At 39.6% G+C, this 13,620-nt stretch overlaps 1 pseudogene; it reads right to left on the bottom strand.

Annotated features, from left to right (window-relative positions):
• Positions 1-8,356: 8,356 nt before the first annotated feature.
• Positions 8,357-8,479, bottom strand: LOC111816327 (annotated as a pseudogene).
• Positions 8,480-13,620: the final 5,141 nt, after the last annotated feature.

A 13,620-nucleotide genomic window follows, 5' to 3' on the forward strand; every position in this document is an offset into this window, starting at 1 on the left:
GCATATTGCAAGAACCAATCACCAGTTTACAAGTCATTCTGCCTCTGTACTTCCTGCTTGTTTGTCCTGTACAACCCCTAGACCACCAGAGATCAGGGTTTAGTATTTTGGGAATGGTTCTGATCAGTTATCGTCAATGGCAAATAAATCTGCCTCCACATCCTGGGTGTCATTTTGGTGTTTCTGCTTGCCCTTACATCTGGTGTGTTGACCAGAATGGCCAGCTGTGCTGATCTCTTTGATGACCACTCATGGCCCTTGTGGACAGAATGAGGACCTCTCCAGGTCCCGGAGGGAAGGCAGCCCCTTGAGATTTCTCGAGTCTCCTTTGGAGGTCTGGAGGAGGATTCCTAATGTCCCACTTGAGTGGCTCATATCAGACCCCAAAGGGAGGGAGACACAATCTGCCTGCCTGCTTGCCTGATTCTGGTAAGGCTCCCTGCAGACACCGCAGTTCTGTCTGTCAGTCCTGCTCAGCTTAAGCATAAGGGGAACACAATCAAATATGCATTTTTGTGAATCTCACAATTAAATGCAGGTGTATGTGACAATTATGATTTAGAAATCACTTTCCAATTAGTAATACAGGCCTATGAGAATTTCTTTATACAAACAAGTCAAGTCACCAGTCATTACTACAAATGCTTGTCAAGTTTCCTTAAGTAGTAGTGAATTTTATTGCCAGATTTATTGACTTCGTACCTCTGAAGAGCTTTCATTATTGACATCTACTGTGTTTACGGAGTTTCAGATGAATTCAAATCAGAACCTTGACAGCTAACACTCCTAGGAGCCTGAAACACAGAAGGGAGAGAAAAAAATCAAAGCAGATATTAGCAATGTGTGCATAAGCCATGAAACGACACACTTTTTTATAATGAGTTAACATAAAACTAAATGTAAAAAATTACTCTGTTCAACTTTCTGTGACCCTGCTTCCTTGTAAGACCTCTTGGAGGCTGGGTGTATCGTAGGTATGTCATCGATAGACTGAATGTTTCCAGAAAAGACCTAAAAAATAACTAAGATGTTGCTAACCAATTAAAAAATGTTCCTATGGTAGTCAAGACCACGCGTTTGCAGATGTATGTTAAACAGGAACTATGTAATGCCCCCAAAAAGAATGCATGTTGAGTAATGGCCATTGTGTCCCTAAAGGTGTTATTCTGTCTGTGTTAGATGACCAATTTGTTTGCCAAACAGGATGTGGTTTGTAGTTTTAAAACCTCTATGCTTCTAAGGTTCTTCACCATTTGTCCTTTCCTGCTTGAGTATGGTCAAGCAATCCCAGGCTTGGTAATAAATGGCTCGTAAATTTTAATATTGGATTCTGGACTGGTTTCTATATTGAACTCATCACACTTTTCACGTAAGAAAAGTAGACTACTCACAATGACAATGGCAGACAATATTCGTCAACTTTCATTGGTCAGGAGCTCTGAGTGCCTGCTCAGCAAATGTGTAAATAAGTGAATGGAGAGCATAAGCTATAGGCTGCTCCCTCTGAGCACCAAGACCGGAAAGCACTGGTTGGGGTGGCTGGTGGGACCCCTGCTGAGGTTCTGCGGTGATCTGCATAGGGCATAAGCCAGGCCTTGTGCGTGTAGCTAAGTTGCACCTGAGGCCCACCAGGGCCACTTCCTGGTAGGCATCTGCATGGTCTCTCTCTGAAGGGTGTCCACCTTTGTTGTACCATCATTCAGGGGCACACAACATGCATGGAGGGAGTACAAGATGGAAACTGATGAGTCAAAACCAACAGTCTCTGACTGCAAGAAATAAGAGCCCAAAATTTTTCCTGCATCTCAAAAATCAATCAATCAATCAGTTTATCTGTCAAATGCCCATTCTTCCTGAAAAATTCCTCCCTGGAGCCCTTGTTGGCCACAGCAGCTGCTTCCAGCACCTACACCTTCACTCCCTGCTCCAAACTTTGCTACTTCCAGCCCATTAAGCTGGTTCCAGCTCGCCATTGCCTGCACTGGGCCACAGAGGCTCTCCTCTGGAGCCTTCTGCTTCTATTCTGGTCAGGTGGTTTCATCTAATGCCCACCCAGGAAAATTATCAGCACTTCCTTGTCAGTTCCATATTTTAACTAAGGAAAAATTGGACTGATGGGCCTGACACATGGGTTGCCTTGGCCTTTAAACAAAGCAACCTAGAAAGTGCTTCCCAAAGACATGAAAGAGGGGGACAAAGTGCCCCTCAACTGCTGTTACCCAGAAGCCTGATTTTTATTCATTTATTTTTATTCATTTAATTTTGTGGCCAGCTCAGCCCACCCTGGGGGTAGGGCTGGCATGGCATGTGGCGCCAGGGATAGAGCCACAGTGCTTTAGACTGCTGAGCTATCTCACCACCCCCGAAACCTGATTTTAAAAAGGACCTATTTTCCATAGATGGGCAGATACCTGCTGGTCTACAGAAAGGAACAGTTAGTGCTTAATTTGTTTTGTCTCCCTTTTTCAATTCTTTTTTCTCTCCTTAAATTCTTATACTTATTTTTGTTTTTCCAATTTTGCATGTGTGTATCTGGTAATAAGAACAACTAATTTGAAGACAACACTATGCATTACAACAAATACTGTGAAATTCCTATTATTTTGATGAGTGAAATTCTATATCATTTGTAGTTTTCTGTTTTAATATTATTTTGTGTTGTCTTTAAGAAATAAAAATAATTAAAAAATAAAAAGGACCTCATGTCTATAAAAAATAATCCATTCTAATAAGCAAACATGCCCTCTGGCTACAAGTTATAAGGGCTATAGACAATAAATAAATAAATAAATAAATAAATAAATGATCCCAGGCTGGTGAGATAGCTCAGCAGACTACAGCACTTGCTTAGGCAAGCTGAGGCAAGTTCAGGGACTATGGTTCGATCCCCAGTACCACATGTTGCACCAGCCCTGCCCCCAGGGGGCGCTGAGCCAGCCAGAGTCAGAGTGTGGTGGCACACACCTGTGATCCCAGCTTGGGGAGGCTTAAAACAGAAGGATCACCATGAGTCCGATTTGCATAGTGAGACCCTGCAACAACCAATTATATTGAAATATATAAATAAAAACTCACCTGTGGGCCTGGCCATTGACTATACTGCCTCACTGTGACCCTCACTTCTGTCAAATATCACAGGAAGTACAAAGAGGCATCCAGCCATGTATCATCCCAATGAGCTCTTAATCACTCTGGGCTCTTAATCACTCCCATGCCATCAACAACACCACTGTTGTGGCCAGGAGGATAGCTCAGCGCATAAATGCCTGCCTGGCAATGCAAGGTCCCGAGTTCAACCTCCAGTACCAGAAAGAAAGTATGAAAGAAAGAAAGAAAGAAAGAATGAAAGAAAGAAAGAAAGAAAGAAAGAAAGAAAGAAAGAAAGGAAGGAAGGAAGGAAGGAAGGAAGGAAGATAGATAAATCACCTTGCATTCTGTGGTTCCCAATCCATATACCCTTTTGGACTGTTACGCAGTTGCCACAATGGTTTGGAAACTCTCCCACTATTTTCAGGGAGCTCTAGAAAAATAGTTGGCTCCAGGAAAGCCTGTTTCTCTGACCCTTCCAGCTCCATCAAGGTCCTCCTCTGCAAAAAAAAAAAATAAGGCTTCAAGTCCAGGCTTGGTGGTACACGCCTGTAATTCTAGTGCTGGGGAGGCTGAAAATAAGAGGATCACTATGAATCCTGTGTAGTGAGACCCTGTGCCAAACACACAAATTAAAATATAGTAATAATAATAATAATAGTAATAATGCTTCAAAACTATAAAATGTCTGTAAACAGTCACACTGCTAAAGTACATCTCTCCTGCCTGTAAAGCCAGTTCAGAATCTCCAAGCTGCCAGTGCTGCCGTCTCAGCCTTCTGTATACGTTGCCTCAGTCTTCGCCGCCCGCAGCCTGCTGTCCACCTTCTGGGAGCTAGAAAAGATGCCTTCTTCTGCCTTTGATTGGGTCCTGTCAGCCACCTGCTCTTCGCCTTTAAATAAAAAGCCCCAGTTCTGGACTCAAAAGTCAAATAACCTGGACTCAACCTCCCAAATGTTCAAAAACATGTTTGCCTTCTTTTAAAAAACTCTCACTACTAACCTCACTAGTTTCCCAACACAAAATATCACTACAGTTCTACTTAACACCTAAACTGCTTGATAAAAAACACAAAAGCTCTGCTGGCAAAAATTAGGTTTTTGTTTTTTGTTTTTTTTTTTAAAAAAACTCTTTAAATGTCTTGAAGCTGCTTGTTTGTAGAAAATCTGGGTCCTGGGGCCAGGGATATTGCTCTATAGACACATTGCCTGCTTGGGAAGTGGGAGGACCTGAGTTTGATTCTTGGTACTCCCGCCATCAAATCTGAATGCTTATGTTCACAAAAGCAAGTGTTTACTCAAAGTGTCAGCAACTACAAGCCCAGAGTGGCCTTCCTGTGCCAAGACTGGGATCCAGTCACTGAGGGCTGATTAGTTAAAGCTGAGGGAGGGAGGTGGGGTTCTGTGAGCTCTCCTCTGTGAGTATAAATAGGTTCACAGATTTACCCATCTGTTTTCCTTTTTATAAACCATTTTCTCCTCTTAGAAAATTTTCAACTTGGAACCTTCAGTAAGTGAGATGTAAAATGAAGATAGACGTGTTTTGGATTTTTACCAAGTGGTTCATATAAGTTCACAAGCATCGCCTGATGCCAGATGGCGGAGGACAATTATCAAACATTTCTTTAGACTTTAATGTTTTCAGAGGACTTTATGATAAGTGACTAATTTAGCTTCACATTTGCCTAGCAAGAAGGGTGAGGGAAAATAATAGCCAGCCATCTAAGACAAAATTATGTAACTTGTAGGGCTCTGTGGATACTTAATAAATATTAAAGAGTTCCTTCGCTGGTGCTATGAGTAGAAAGCATAGTTTTGGGAGGCTTAGGATCAGGAAATAAATGGTTATGACAAAACAGGAATAAGTTCTCAATACTTTGTACTGAGAGCCAGGGAATCAATATTATGGTTTCATTTTTTTTTTTTTTTGATAGTTGAGAACTAGAGCACTAGACATGCAGGTTTTGTCTCTTTTTAACAAACGCATTCATAGCATTTTTTGTTTAGATCTTACTTGTCCTCCAGAAGTCATATGTGTTCAGGGATGGTTTTTTTCAGAGGTGATTGGATTAATTCACTGACTGATAAGTTCATAGATGAATGGGCTGTAAGGAAGCAAGGCCTGTTTGGAAGTGGCAGGTCACTGGGAATGTGAACTGAAAGAGCACATTCTTGAACCTGTCTCTTCCCTTCTGTCCCTGCTTCATGTCTGTCATGGATTGAGCCACTTTTCTTTACCAGTCCTCTCCTGCCATGCCACTCCATCCTTGGAGCCAGCCAACCATGGAGTGAATATTCTGACACTGTGCTAAAGTAAACTTTCCTCCTTTAGACTGTGGGTGTCAAGTATTTTGACCTAGTGATGAGAAAGCAACTAGTGTATTACGTCTCTTTTCTAGTTTAGAAAACGAAAGCTAGGTAAATAGATTAACTACTTCTTTGTGTGATCACGAACACTTAAGTGCATATAGCACAAGAATTTGAAGAGGAAAGTGGCTTGTAGTCCTTTAGGGGCCATGTTTTCTCCTTGTGGAGAAGAGGTGGTTTCTTCTCCTAGCTTGGACTTCTGTGATTTGCTACATACATCTATGTTGTTTTATAAGCTTTCTGTTTTCTACCTCTTAATATGACTAAATGTTTGCAAAACTAGTTTAATCTTTTTGGTTTCTAATGTAATTTCAATGAAGGCTTATTTCCAATGCACTGGTTTTGCAATTATTGTAAAGTCTCTGTTTATGTGCATTTAATTTATGTAAATTCAACTGTAGTACTTGACAAATAGAGAACTATGTGAAGAGTGCAGAGGTTTCTGTCCTTTCTTCCACGCTATGAGCACATGCCCTAGGAGACGTGAGATCTGCTCTTTCTTTCCCCCGCTCGCTCAGAGTCCTTCACATCTTTTCTAGAGGGAAGACTTTGTCCGAGTTAAATTATTTGTTTAAAAATACTTACTTTTCACATGATATGCTTCTGTAAGATAAGTCTTCACATGTTCAACCTAAGTATCCTCTGTTACAAAACTGGAACAGAGATTTTCATCCTTGGATTTATTCGTTCATTTAATCAATACTGACTGGGAATTTATTGTGTACCAGTACTGTGCTGGGTACTTGGAATACAGGAAACATTGCAGAATTGCCTGGCCACACAGAAATTACAGTTTCTGGGATTTTGAGATATAAAATGACAGTGTGACATGCTGCTTGCCAAAGATATTTTCAGGAGAAATAGTTGTGTGTGTGTGTGTGTGATTATTTTTACATGTTATTTTTTTTTAAATGTTAAATTCCTGTATATGGCACCTTTTGGAAGACAGTTTGGCTATGTCTTCTGTAACTGAACATACTATTGCATATGAAATAGGAGACATATTCTTAGTATTTACTCCAGTGGATCAGTAACCCACCTCAATACGATGCTCACACATGGGTGCTTATAGCAGCTTTATTCACAATTACCCCAAATTGGAAGCAACCAACATGCCTTCACGAGGTGAATGGATACACTGCCACATCCAAACAACGAATTGAGGGCCAAGTAGAAAGGGGATATTAGGGTATAAAAATACATACAGGAAACTTAAAATGTACATTGTTAAATGAAATTAAAATCATCCTATAAAGGCTACATGCCATCAGATTCCAATAAGATAACTTATTCAAAAACACAAGGCTATAAAATTAGTACAAAAACCAGTAGTTGCCAGGGGTGTGGGGGAGGAGTATTCAGAGATTTTAAGAAAAAAATTCTGTCTGAAACTGTAACTGTGTGCGTTTACCACTAAACGTTTTAAAATCCATACCGTGTGAAATACCAAAGATGACCCCCTAATCCCAACTGTGGATTCTGAGGGACGATGTGTCACTGTAATGCATCATTGATCTTACAAATATTTCATTATGGTTTGGGTATTGCCAGTGGAAATGCTGTCCATCTAGGGGAAAGGATGGAGCACATGAGGCCAGTGGGAATTCTTTGTGCTTTCAGCTTAATTTTGCTATGAGATCAAACTACTAGAATAAACAGAGTGTGTATATGCATAGTTCTTATAGACACCTATACATGCAGGCATACAGTTATTACACACACACACACACACACACACACACACACACACTACTCCCTCACAGCTGCAATGCCTTTTGTGTTCATATATTTGTTATACTTGTTTTATGATTTTATGCGTAATGTTGGTTTTTAGTGTTGCCAGAATCGCAGAGGCATTTGGTAAGATGCCTTGTTGTAGAGCTTAGCTATGAAACGTGGGAGCTAGGCATTCAGGACGAGAGCTCTTGTCGCTCATTTGATCCTACCCAACACTGTGATTTTGGATATTTTCTTTCTGCCTGTAGAATAACAGTAGTATTCAAGTAGCTGATCCCTATGGCCTCATTCAGTGTTTTTCATTGAAGTATTTTTAACTGGATAATTAAATCTTTTCCCTAATCATTGAACAGTGTTAGAGTGGAATACCTTGAATGTAATGAATTACAAGTTAATTTGTTCCTTTAAAAATAAAAATGTTCGAAGGTTTTTTTTTAAACAATGTATGAAACTTGGCTTTTAGAGATTATTTTATAAAAAGACATCCACTATAACCTATGAGATAGCAATAATAGAAGCCATTTTATTTTCAGTTTATATAACATTGCATTTAAAAACTTACTACATTTTTAAAATTAAGGGAATTTGTAGTAAATACTTATATGCTCACCACTTGAGTATAGTAAATTCTGATTTTCCAACCTTCACAAGTCTTTGAACAATAACATTACAACTTTTACAGCCTTATATGAAAGATGTATCAAAAATAATTTTCTCATTTCTGTTTGCAAATATGTCACACTTATTAGGAAATCTTTTTTAAAATTTTATTTTAAATGGCTGACATCACACATAATTCTGCCACACAGGTATGATCATTATCATTTTGGTAAAGTTTCTTTGTCATAAAGCTACTCTATGCACTTGTATCTGACAAATAGTCCTCCTTAGTAATTTTCTTGTGGAAAAAAAATCAAAACATGTATTATAGTATAATGAGCAGAGTAGTAACATCATTTGTACCCCTAAGTCAATGTCAAATGCTGTCCCAGGTGATGGATCCCCACCCAGAGCACTCCTTCTTGCTTAAATATTTCAATATCTATCTTTAGAAGGTCAGATTCCTTTAATAATAGTATCACTATTATACCAACCATGTTAGTAAGTCTTTACTATCATTAAATATCCAGTCACTTTTCAAATGACTGGGTATAATTTTAAAAATATTTGTACGTCAAGATCCAAATATTTCAAGTCATCATGGTGGGGTACTGGGAAAAGTTTTCAATTAGCAATAATCATGCCTCAGATAAACCCCATTGGCTACTCTACTGCCACTGTGGAAAGCTATATTGGATTACTCTGCTGAATTCATGCACCTACTATATATGAATGGCAATGGAATATACATCTCTGACAAAAGTAAACAAAAAAGGGAATATAAATAAGGACCATTTTATAGTGGGAAAAATATGTATAAAAATATATACCAAAGAGCATAAATATATAGCTACTTTCTCTTAGTTCAATGAGGTTTTGAACTAATAGTGTTTAGACAAGATATCAAGTCTGCATCTAGTAATAGGAATAACTACTACAAAGACAACAATATGCAATGTATTATTGTGACTGTACTACTAACCTGTTTTGAAACTATCTCATTGCTACTTCTTTCCCAATAAAATTATTAAAATAAAAAAAAATCCAAATAAGTCCTAGCTATCAAAATTGACTTTAATTTCAGTGAAGTCTTATAGTATTGATAAATTTACTTGAAATTTAGTTGTAGAGGAAAGTGGGGCTGTTTTTCCTACGGATCATGCCCCAGCTTGATGTTATTTTATCTCTGTGGCATTATACATAGGTAATTTCTGGTTTCCTGAATACCTTGTAAAGTGATTTTAAATTTAGCAGCATGGTCCGGTTCATGTGGCTTGTTCTGGGAAGACGGTTTAGGAGAAACATGTATTGTCAGCTGACACATGGCATCTTCTCTTTCTTTTTTGATGTTAGAGGACAACAATAATGATTATGTAGACTTGTATCATTTGGGATAATAACATTGATACTCAGATCTTATTGTATCTTCATTTTGGTGAAAGGGCTTCTATAGATGGAAATGTCATCAGAATTTTGTTGTGGTCACCAGGAAAGGCAGGGAAATGCTGTTTTTCTATGAATTGTCATTTTCAAAATAATGATTTGGTTTTCCGAAGATGAGCAGTGAGAGGCTGCCTCCTTTTCTTCCTTAGTATCATTAGGAGCTCATAGATTTAAATATATCTGTAGTGTTTCAATCTGTTGCAGTCGTTATTCTCATTTATGCTTTAACTTTCCTGACCTTAATTTGCATTTCTCCTGTTATAAGTGTTGCTGCACTCACAGGCTATTTGCATTTCTTCTTCTTTTTTTAAAAAATTTTATTTATTTATGTGTGTGTGTGTGTGGCCAGCTCAGACCACCAGGGGGCGGGTCTGGCTGGCATGTGGTGCTGGGGGATGGAACCGCGGTCCCTGTGCTTTGCTAAGCTTGTTCTAAGTAGGTGCTTTAGACCACTGAGCCATCTCACCAGCCCCATGCATTTCTTCTTCTTTAAACTTCTTTGTGAGTCTCAATTTTTTTTCCCTAGATGCAGAACTTTCTTTTTCCTATTTTTCTGAAGACTTTCATCAATCAGGAATATTAATTTCACTCTTATGAAATGAAACTTTATCTCTCACATACCATAAATAGATAAATAGCAAAATGAGAAAACGTAATTTTTGTCACAAAGATGAGTGCAGACTTGGGTAGGAAAGACGACGACACAGTAATTAGAAGCCCAGAGGTTGGTTCAAGACTCTCATGGAGTTTAATTCATGCTCTACAACAATGCCACATAGGTGGCTTTAATTCCTCTGTGCTTCACCTTCCCGATTTACCTCTTTAATTTATTGGAAGAATTTCATGAGAAAGTATAAGTTCAACACAGTTGCAGTAATTTTTGGCTCAAGAAATAATAATTTGTGAAACTCTTATTGAATACTAGTTGTGATAATAATCACATGCTTTCAGCAGGAGCTTGGGTATTGAGCTTCATTCCACTGTTCTGGTCATTAGGTTCTCGGGTTCCTCAGCAAAGCAGAATGATCTCCTGTCGTGCCCTGGAGGTCAGTCCTTCTGCTTGTCACTGGCTGGAATAGTCTAGCTTTGTTCAGACACCAAGCAGTGAAGGGCATTCCAGATAACATATGTGCGTGTGCAGATAACGTATCCATACAGAGGCTCCATGTTGTGCCTTCACTCTGTGTCTCAAAGGAGTAAACATGAAACAGATAAGAGTTCATCCTTTCAGTGGCTTCATCTGGTAGGGGAGCCACACGCATGGCACTCTGCTACTGCCTGTGGGGTTTATATACTTAGGTTCCTTTGCTTGCTACTGACCAAATTAAAGGAAATAGTATATTTTGGTAAAGAAGAAAAATAAAAGCATTCAAAGATCCCCGTGAGGGATGGGACGCCCATGTCTATAGCCAGGTGTAGCCATGGCAGGCATCTGGAGCTCTGGGAGAGCAGGAACACAGAGATACAATTCAGATCTCCACACCTACGTGATGCTGTCAGGTATCTTCATCTCGCTGTTGGTGTGGCCATCTTTCTGCTTATGTCTCCTACAAAATCTAAATATTTTAGCAGTGGTATAATGAAAAGTTATACCTTACTGTTGATGCACGTGTGTTCTGGTACACAGATGTCATTTGGTTGTCACAGCAGTACAGGGAAACACATAAATAAAACCTTTAAATTCATGTGACAAAAGAAATGAAATAGGTTCCAGGTCATTGGCTCCATATTTTGTCACTTTGCGGAGTCTGACGAGAGGAGGAGGCCTGAGTTATTTGCTTAGCAGCATGGCATTTGAAGGAGATGCTTATCTCTAAAAGAAACAAACAACTTTTTTTTCTAGTTTAAAATTTTTAATTAATATACAATGAATCATGCAAATAAATGTACATGTTAGTGAACATTCATGTGTAAACACATGTACACACACATGTATATATAGATAGATATAGATATGTGTGCAGCTAAAGACCACACTCAGAAGTGAAATAAATCTGATCCACATGTGAAAAATCTAACTTTTCAAGTTTCAGTTTGCCATTTTGTAGTGTCAGTTGCAGTATGCACCACAATCTTTGTTTCTGTTTGTTTGTTTGGAGCTGAGGATTTAACCCAGGGATTTGTGGATGCTAAACAAGCACTTTACCACTGAGCTATGTCTTCCAACCTGCAGTAGTCTTTCTATCCTTCTAAAGGCTTCAGAAAAGAGAATGGAGGCCAGGGAGATAGCTCAGTGGCATAAGCATCTGTTTCTGAAGCTCAAGGTCCCGAGTTCAATCATTGGTATTACACACACACACACACACACACACACACACACACACACGTACTCACGCGCGCGCTGAAGGGTGGTTATGCCTGGGTGTGAGTAATAAAACTCCTACCCATACATAGTGCCATTGTATTCATTCCAGGTCCAGCACAGGGCTCCTATTTAAAGCTAGTGATCACCTCTCTGGACTTGTGTCGAGGTCTTCCAGATATCTCTCAATTCAGTGACCTGCTGTGGAGAGGAAAAGCTGAATTTACTATATAAGTCCTAACATTAAAGCAAAAACTAAATTTCAACCATTACGCAGCAAATAGTATCAGCAGCAAACACAAGCCTATTTAACTCATTGTGGACATTATTCTGTTTTGAAATTGACACAAGGAATCCATTGCTGGTGATGTGTGGATGTTATTATGATTTCTGTCTTGCAAATGAAGCACCAGAGAGGTTAAATAATGTGCCCATGAGCACAGCTAGTCGTGAGCAGCTGAGCCTTGAAACAAACCCAAACAGACAATTGATCTCTTTAACCAATATTATCTTGGCAGTTTATGGCATCAAGGTAAACTAGTTCCTTTATTGGCAGCCTCCTGCAAAGGAAGGTTTTGGTTGAGCACCCTTCTGTTGTGTTTGCAGCTGTGTAACGTTGTGGGTGTAACTCACACAGGTCACTAACAACAGAAGATCTCAGTCCAATACTTTAGAATAAGGTGACACTTATCTTGGTTGATATTCATGATACTGGTTGCTTTCTGTATTGCCTGGGTGTCTAAAGATATGTAGAAAGCTGCTGCTCCACAAGGTGTCTGGAAATTATGTCAATGTTTAAGCAAGTGCTTCAGTTGTTTCCCTCCTGCAGCAAGCAGGGAGAAATTGACGAAGTTACCCATCTCCAGGCTGTGAGGCAGCAAAGAAGGCCCCGTGGTTGAACATATAAGCCCAGTATGCACTGTCACATACTTTCTGCTGGTGTATCCTTAGTGTGCTGGTCATAGCAATGTGTACATCTTTATGCAGAGAGGTGACTAATTTCAAGAGGCCTGCAAATGGAATATATTTAGGGAAGCTGTACACTGAATACTCTTGCTCTTGCTTAGGCTGGGGCCGAGGACTGCTTCTTTGGTGATGACCAGACAGGACAAAGGCAGGTCTACATTTGTAGATTGCCAGCAAATGGCAGACTTAGAGGATCTGAGTAGGTACAGATACAGGTATCAAGTGTGGGTATCTGTCCTGCTATGTAGATTCAATTTTAAAATTGCACCCCATTGCTATTATGACCTATGAATCATTGCTGTTTGACCCACTTTATAAAGTTTACAAGATAAACATATTTCATTAACTAGAAAAGAAGACTACAGATTAGCAATGAGCTCAGGTGCCAGGAAATTTCCTAAAACCCCATTATAACATGCAGTGGCTTTCCCTCCAGAGCCCTTTTAATTTCACCATCCAATTTAAAAGGCTAACCAGATAGGAAAAGAAGCCGCTCGTGCATTGGCAAGCTCTCAGGCACCTAAAAATCAGTAGCTGTTTCTGTAATCCTTAAAAGCCAGCAGCACAGGCTTCCTTTTGCTAGTTTGTTTGGTGGCTAGCCGAGAAATATAAAGAAGGCCAGACCTTTAGTATTTAGCCAAGAAAACTAACAGTTCTAATTACAAATGAGCACTTATAGCCCCAAAGTTCTTGATATCTTGTGGGCTCAACACTATTTCAGGAATGTCAGCTGATAGAAAATGCAATCACTATTTTATGACTGGGCCAGTCTGCCATGGTGACGTGATGCTGGGTTTGCTATCTTTGGTGCTCAGGAGCCACTGTTCAGTGCATGGCATGACCTCTGCTATGGGGTTAGAAGAGAAGTAGTTGCTCTGACCTAGGTGCTTTTGCTTTCCCACCAGAGACTGAGTTGGCCAAGTTTCAGTTATAATTTGCCTTTGTGCTTTGGAACCCTGTGACATTTCTGAGTGGTCGAACGAGGTGTCATCAGAAATAACATAAGAGAGAACCCACTGGGATTTTCGGCATGCTTCCTGAATGTGAAGGGCTCCAGTGTTGGCTCTGTGTTTGAATGCTGACAGCTTCTGTTTATGTGGTTGGAATCGAAATATCAAA

The sequence above is a fragment of the Octodon degus genome, unplaced genomic scaffold, assembly GCF_000260255.1.
Source record: "Octodon degus isolate 3935 unplaced genomic scaffold, OctDeg1.0 scaffold00029, whole genome shotgun sequence".
In the NCBI taxonomy this organism is placed as follows: domain Eukaryota; kingdom Metazoa; phylum Chordata; class Mammalia; order Rodentia; family Octodontidae; genus Octodon; species Octodon degus.